Source organism: Mya arenaria, chromosome 15 (assembly GCF_026914265.1).
Source record: "Mya arenaria isolate MELC-2E11 chromosome 15, ASM2691426v1".
NCBI classification, from domain to species: domain Eukaryota; kingdom Metazoa; phylum Mollusca; class Bivalvia; order Myida; family Myidae; genus Mya; species Mya arenaria.
In genome coordinates, this window is record NC_069136.1 from 7687410 (window position 1) to 7695901 (window position 8492).

The following is an 8492-nucleotide window of genomic DNA, read 5'->3' on the forward strand; positions in this document are numbered from 1 at the left end:
TTAGTGTAGGGACATGTCCTTTACTTCCCATTCTTTGTATTGTTGTGTACCCTGCATATTATTTTCCTATTCTTTTCTATGTTATGATTATTTCTTAACTGTATATTCATGTATTGTATGTTATAAATATGTTATGCTCTCCATTGTTGGAGGAATAAAAAGAATCTAATTATCTATCGTTATGAATAACGCCAAAATATCCTCGCTTACAAATACAACCTATCTTTACATTATAAAAACTGAATTTATAAGTGAAAGGAAATAGAAAATACTGATGAAACTTCAGGAAAGCTATGCGGTATTGTCCTTGGCAAACTGAATAGCAAGTTCCATTTAAATGCCAGAAACTGTTTAATTATATAAGTGTAACGGTAATGTCAAAGTTCTGTACATCGCTAATTACAACGCATCCAATGCCTTAACTTTAATAACGTTTTTTTTCTCTTTTTAGTGATTTTTTACATGAGATATACCCTGACTTAGAGCAGTTTGCGACGAGAACGACATTGTTTGCGCTGATGCCTCTTGCTCAGTGCCCGTGGAAGCCAGTGCCCTTAACCTAAAGCGGGAAGTTACCAAACTGCTCCTTGTAAGTCAGGTTGAAGACAGGGAACACAACCACGTTGGTCGCTCCTGGCTGTTGCTAACGCATGCAAAATAAGCGATTCAAATTCAAACACATTCTGTAGCTCCCGACGAAAGGCAACACATATATGGCTTTGCATGACACAGCCAAGACTACGCAGTGTCTATGTCTCTTACAAAATAATTCAAACAATGTCATAATATATTTCATACTATGAAAATACGTAGAAAAATTAATATTATTGTGTCAAGTTAAGAATCACTTCATAACAAGTTTGTACGCTGACACATAATAACAAAACATTTTACGAGTGTACACATTGACATTTCTACTTGTTTTGACGTTTTGTTTTAAAGTCCTGCAAGTTAAAACATCTAAGAATAGTAGAATCTTCTTTTACATCGAGAAGGCCACTTCAAAACACTTTAAACGAATACCTACGGTATTTTGGGATGGTTTATGTTAGCGGCTACGACCGTTCAATGACTGTTCAACAATTGGCATCTTATGTGAAAAGCCGTGGTCCAATTGTCACAAATGTGCGAATATTCTTATGAAGAAAAGAAACTGATAAATATGTAATTAGACTTACTTTCGAGGCAGACAACACGAGTAATTATGCATTAAATGAGGGATTCTGGCTGTATTCTGACAAATGTTAGCCATGGTGGTCACGGAACACTTTACAATTGGAATGAGGTAACGTGGCACCTGGTCGCTCGGTACTCGGGCCTAGTTTCCATCGTGACACTACAGACGCTGGTCACCATAGCCAGCAAACTATTAGAAGATGGAACCTGATTCCCCAACCAGAATTATTCAACGGTATTCAATGACCGACGTACATCAAGACTGTCATTTACCATTAGGTTTAGCATATTGGCCACAATATACGATCATACTGGAATGTTGACTAATGTTGATATATATTCAAACTTCAACATTATTTGCTATTAACATGTTTAATAATGATATTTAATGAAGTAAAATATTGAATTTAATTGTATTCGAGTATTATATTATTAATTTCAAGAAGTCTCTACAACAATTAAAAAAGAGAGTGGTTATAAATCACATCATTTGAAGGTTGTTATGTTTGTTAATAGTACTCCTATTTTTTAAATAATTTGGCCTGTTTTATATTTTCTAGCCAGTGTAGGTTGAGATATTGTTCAATCAGCCAAAGGAAATACTTATTGGTGTTTTGTTTTTTTCATTTTGACGTGCTCTGTGAGACTTAGCACACAAAAATACGTATCTAATGGCAGTTTCATATTAATACAGCTACGGCCTGACGAAATATTTTTTATACAAAACGAAATTGTCAATTCTTCCTAATAAGGTCTCACAGGGCCTAATAATGGTAATAGCCACAAAGCCTAATATTTTTAGAATTAAGAGTTTGATAAACCAGGATATAAATTCAAATCAAAATTATTTCCAAACATCAAAATAAATAACCTGTTCACCCATTTTTAAGTGTTTGTGGCTTTTAAACATAATTTCTCCCGTATCTATTGTCAGGAAAAAACTTCTTCCAATATGGCATGACCAAAATACAAATAAACTTTGGAAAGAAAAAAAAAAGTTATAAATCAGCCCTCCCATGGAAGTGCATTAAATTGGCGATCGGCTTGGCATAAAAACAGAGAAAGAAGTAGTTAGCTTTGGAAATTATAATTTGAAAGAGCGAAACACTCCCTAACAAAAGTCCGTTAAAAGATCCAGAGTTAGGACATTATCTACATCAAGAAAAAGCACACCAAACAGAAAAAAAAACATATACTCCATTCCGTAGAACGCCATCGACACCACCGTCTGCTAAACGTTTTGAATCATCTTTCAGAAAAAGAGAGCTGTTTTCTAAAAGCGAAAATGAGATTAGTAAATCGATGCCTTTCACGATATTTGAAACAAGTCAAAATGAATTTCAATATCCTATTTTTATGAAGTTACGATTAACCGGTCAATATGCCCGATATTAAATTCGATTGATACAACAAAGATTATGTTAACAAAACATTTAATAATAAAATCACTGATGTTAATACGACTGACCAGCTACCGAAAGAAACCGTCTCTATAAAACAAAGCAATTTGGGAAATTAGGCTACAAGACATTCGGAGGACAGTTTGTTCGTTTTATGAATGACTACAAATACAATGACTGTTAAATAACTGATAATGCTAATGAAGGTGTATACAGCTCCAATGAATCCACTATTGACTTTGCAGTACCAGACATGAGAGTTATTAGACACGTTACGCCATATGCTGTTCCGATTGACCTGTGCAATAGTAGAACACCTGGTATTTACCATGACATGATTAAATATATGGCAAAAATAATGCACGGAAAATCATGTTGTTTGACTTTCGACGGGAAAAAGATAAAGGGTGGTCTTACAGAAACTGGAGGCGATGCAGACATTCTAGGTTTTGAGAGAGGCGATTCGTTAATTGAGGGAAAAAGAACCCCATAACAAGCTACTGCAGTCTATCACAAATTCACTTTCCGACCTCGATGAAACAACATATTTTGACCTTGTTTCGCATCATCTGAAAGAAAACGTATATGCAGTGCCGAAAGATGCATTGCAAGATGTGTCGACGCATATTTGAGATATGTAAGTAATCAGAAAGAAAAAAATAATATGCAAAAGAAAAGATTATAGAAAGAAGTGGCGAAAGTGATTGGAGAAATGGAAACTTCGTTCTGGCAACAAGTTCCATAATCGCTTTCATTCATGATATAGACAAGTTTCATGAAAGGAGCATTTCGCTGATTGAGGAAATGCCTAAGTGTATATCCTGTCTCAATAGCACTCAAGTCAGCGAGTCAGTAATTGATCAATCTTGATGAGAGCGATAGCTACAAGAACATCAAGGAAACTGATGAAAATTAGCATGCAACAAGCACGAGAGAAACAAAGTAAGTCCTGAATGGTTTGAAAACAGGAAACAGACACTGGTAGCAAATTCTTCAGTGCATAAGGACTGGATCGATTGCAGAAACAGAAATATCATTTTGACATCGTTGTCTGTTGGCGTTCAGAAAAGGTCGCAAGCCGAAAAAAACTAAGGAAGCTTTACATTACGAAACAGTCAACGAAATTAATGCGACGGCAACCCTCGTGGGTAAAGTAATACCATAACTTTTTCCGGAACATGTTTCGAAGATGGTTACATAGAAATAGGTGACTATGACAGCAAACCATTCATGACTGTAACCTAACGGAAGTAGGCGAAGTTATCAAACCGAGGAGTCGACACTAGCAGGCATTGCACTTACATATCCGATACAACAGGTCCACTAACAGCTGCCGACCCGGTTCCTGTTACAGTGTTTATCAGAGATTGAGGCACTGAATGGGAATTCACTGGTATGTCTTAGCTGGACTCCTGAACTTTCAACTGACGTGTTTCGAATAGAAAGAAACAAAGCCATACAGGAAGGCATACAAACTAGCAGAACATTCGTATAACGTACAAAAGCCAAGAAAACCAAGTAAACTGACAGAAAAAGCCAAACTGCTTAAGTGGGACATTGAGGAGGAATGTTCTGATAAAAGAACTGTTGAGTTCATAGGACTGATCCGGTACATGCGGCATTACGAAAATGCTGTAAATGTTTTCATCAGTAAGACCTTTAGACTTCGCCTTGTTCAATACATGTTAAACAATCTGCACGAGTCCCATCAATCGTGCACAAATCGTTTTGAACATAGTTCAAGGAATGACCAACCTCTGTTCGCTGAAGATTGCTATCAATATTAGGAAATACTTTAAAGCATATCAAATATTTATAGACTTGATAACTCAGAAGAAGAAGAAAAAAAACTAAATAAGGTGAATACAAGATCTCGGTATAAATTCTGCATTCGTAAAAGTAAGCTATCTTATGATAAGTCGCAAACAAAGAAGTTAAATGAATCACAGATGAAATACAAAGTTATACTGGAATATGTTTAAAGGCTTTGTAAATAAAAAAGCCAGCAAAATACCATTAGATACCTTTGAACGGTATTTCAAAAAATTAACTCCAATGACCCATTTTCGATAGATGAGGATGTAGTTGATCTCATAGATAGATATGAAAAAAATGCATTCAATGTAAAGTTCATGTGAATTTGATACACCAATAACCTCTGGTTGTTTGATAAAGTTTATTTTACAATTAAACACAAATGAAAGGGAAGGTCCCTGTATGTATATATTTGTTTTCATTCTTTGAAGGTCTGTTTTGTTACTGCATCTTTTTACTCTTTTTAGTAAGTTGTTTGAACTAGTGTATTTCCTAACGTGGTTTGGTGGGTTATTATATCTTTGGTTTCAGTTCAAATATGGGAACTGTGGACAATTTTTTTTGTCTTACGTGGTATCATAATTCATATGTTACCCACGGTAAACGATTATATTGGCCTTTTAAAGACTACACAATGTTTTTTATGTGTATTGTTAGAGAGCGTCTTTGATACAAACTCATTTACCTTGGAATTAGAGGTTAAAAATTAAATATAATTAAAACAATGTATTATATTGTCAAGCCGAAGGTTAAACATAAGAAATGTAAGGAGAATGGTTTAACTGTATTTTATGTGTACGGCAAGGCGAAAGTTGGTCTCCCTTCCTGTTTGTCATGTTTTTAAATGATTTAGAAGTTGTTGTTTTATATACAAAGGCCTAGATGGCATAGAAGTTGATATGTTTAAAATATTTGTTTTAATTTTATATGGTGATGATATAGTATATTTTGCTTATTCTAAAAAAGAACTACAATTAAGTTAAAATGCTTTGTTTGAATATTGCTATAGATGGAAGTTTGTAATAAATACAAATAAAACAAAAATATGCTATTTTATAAAAATGGAAGATTAAGGAGGGATATGAAGTTTATCATAGACTTATAGATATATTAAACTTTATTAAAATATATCCTAAATTATAAAGTCATTTATATGTATTGCAATAATGTTGATTATTATTATTGGTATGTAAGTTTTCGGTTATGTATGAAATTGCATAAACGTGTATAAACAAGTACACATCTTGTGTCCTTGCCGCGATTTACTATAATATTCGGCCTATATAAATGTGACGGATCTATTATGATTAAAGTCTTGATAATAGCATTTTTTCAAAGTTATACGATGCCGGTGGCAACCCATATTTGTTAAAAGTTTATATTAATATGTTCGAAAACGTTTATAGTTGCGTACGAACACAATGATGGGTATCCAAATGGTTCCCTACACAGCAAGGAACGAGGCAGGGCCAAGGCTGGAGTCAATTTTTGTATCTCCTCTACATAAATAATCTTATGCACACGATTGAGAAATCAAGGCACTCGTTGACTATATTAGAACCAGTGTAGGTTGTCCAACGCGTGCCGACGACATGTTACTACTCAGCAAAAATGGCCTGAGCGAACTTATGAACATTTGTTATTCTAATTCAATCAAAGGGCGATATCAGTATAATGTTAGTAAAACAAATGTAGTTGTATTTAACGAATCAACTTCGATGTTCGCACGTAGTGAACGATCGTGGTGTTTAGGAACAGACTGTGTAGAAGAAACAGTCAGTTACGTGCATCTCGGGGTACTATGCGACATTAGTATATGAACTTAAATAAGAGTATAGAAGATGCATGCAGTAAATTAAGAAAAACTTATTTCGGTCTAACAGATTGCGGGGCATCAGATGACCAAAGTCTACACCCCCTAACCATGAAACATTTGTATGAAACGATGGTACTTCCAAAGGCTTTATACGGTTGCGAGGTCTGGAACAATATCTCAGTAACACAAATAAACTCCCTTAATCGTGTCCATAACAATGCATTAATTCGATTCAAGGATTTTCACGCGCATGTAGATCAGACGTAGCACTAGGCTCTATTGGTATTTTATCTATTAACTACATAATAGACAAAAGAAAACTTTTGTTCTTCGGAAAACTTTGCAAACTGAACCCCGCGAAAACAGTTGAACAAATATTTATATACAGACTTCTTGAATTAGTTGAGAATCCAGGTCAATAAAGAGGATTTTCCCCCGATTTATATCAAATATTGTGCTCATACAATATGTTGGTTTATGTAAACCAATATCTAGAAAATGGCATGTTTCCAGAAATGTGTACGTGGAAAAACATAGTTAAGAAATCTATTTACGGCGTTGTTAAAGCAAAATATCAATCAAGGCTATTGAGTGAAGACAGTTTGCGTGATTTTCTGTCGATAAAGATATGATATCAGAGCAACCACAATTTAAATATTGGTCCGTTGTGCTTGAAATGGAACTTTGTATATTTCAGATCATCGAATCAATCATGACAGGAAATGTTCTTATATACCGCGTGCAATGTTCATCGCATGGGTATTCAGCTTTGACCATATCAATTATGCTCGATGGCTTTCGAGTTTCGATGCATATCAGAGACATGTACTCCCTGTCAGAAATGCACCCTGTCATCTACGAAGAGCTTGCCACAGGAAAGTTACTTGCACACAAAACAAACTGTCCATTATCTGCAACGGCACTTAATCAAGCACAGGCAAATGTCAATGCGAAAGGTGATGGCTGGACTGTCGGCTTAACTGACAATCCATTTGCACTACAACGCTGGATGGTTGTAGGCCCCGAAACATTTAACATGGTGGCAGTTTGAAGATGGCACCATTCATGGTTCAACTAAAAACTATGAACCACAGCTGTTCAAACCTCATTTGCCAAGAAAGTGAAGGCTCTTGTTGAGGTCTTTGAAGTATTTGAAATTGCTTTTAAAAAGAACAGTGGTGACCTGTTTACACTGATAACAAAGCTCATTATGGACACTGAGGTACATACAATTGTAGAAAAGGCGTACACAGTAGGCCATGAGCACTATGATCTTTTTGTCAAAGAAAGGTTTGTTGATCAAACAACGTCAATCAATGACCCAATAATGAAAAACAAACGTCCAGGTTCCAACAATGAAGGAAGCCTGTTTCCTGTTTTTCAGATTGTACATTGCATGCTAATCCAGGGAAGGACATTTTGAAGAGTTTTTCACACACAAAAACCAGCCATAGCCTCCAGCACTTTTGAAAGGTTGGGCACTGAGATATGGAAACAAGGCAGACTTAATTGTAAAACTTGCAGCATTAGCGTGACCAGAAGACGCAAACCCACAAGTTACTGCAAATATACTCGGTGATGCAGTAATAGTTAAAATTCTGCCTCCAAGATAACCCACAAACACTTGGAGACAATTCTAAAACAATATTCATGGCAAACATTAACCAACAGCTGGAACATCCCAATAGGATTGATTATCGTGCTGGATGTTAACACCCAATTGGATATGGGGGAGGGTGGAGGTTTCCTCAAATATTCCAAGTAACTGTTAAAGTTTTCTTCGTGTTATAGAGAGCAAGACATAATTGTTTCACCTGTTGTTGGCAGAAGAGGCATTAGGCAGAGACCTTTCAGATAAAAAACAAGTCTTCAACACAAACAGGGACAACCTGCTTTCAGTACCAAGGTGATGAGATAAAATGCAGATTTGCAGATTTAACCATGCGCGCAAATGCGCACCAGAGTGAAACATCACTCTGGTCATGATTAAGACATACGACACTGATGTAGTCTTGAACATTTTGTCTAAACTAGCAAGCATTCCAATGACACACGAAGTATTGATATCATTTGGTAAAGGGAGGTAATTTGCAGCACATACTATTACAACCACTTTGGGCCCACCACAAGAACCATCATTGACCTAATGTATGCGTTCACGGGAAGTGACGCAACGTCCGCTATTTCGGGCATCGGCAAGAAGAAAGCATGGAAACGTTTGATGTATTTCCGGATGATGCATTCTAGTTACTCCTTGCTGCCCCTCTAAATATGCTTGTCAGCAC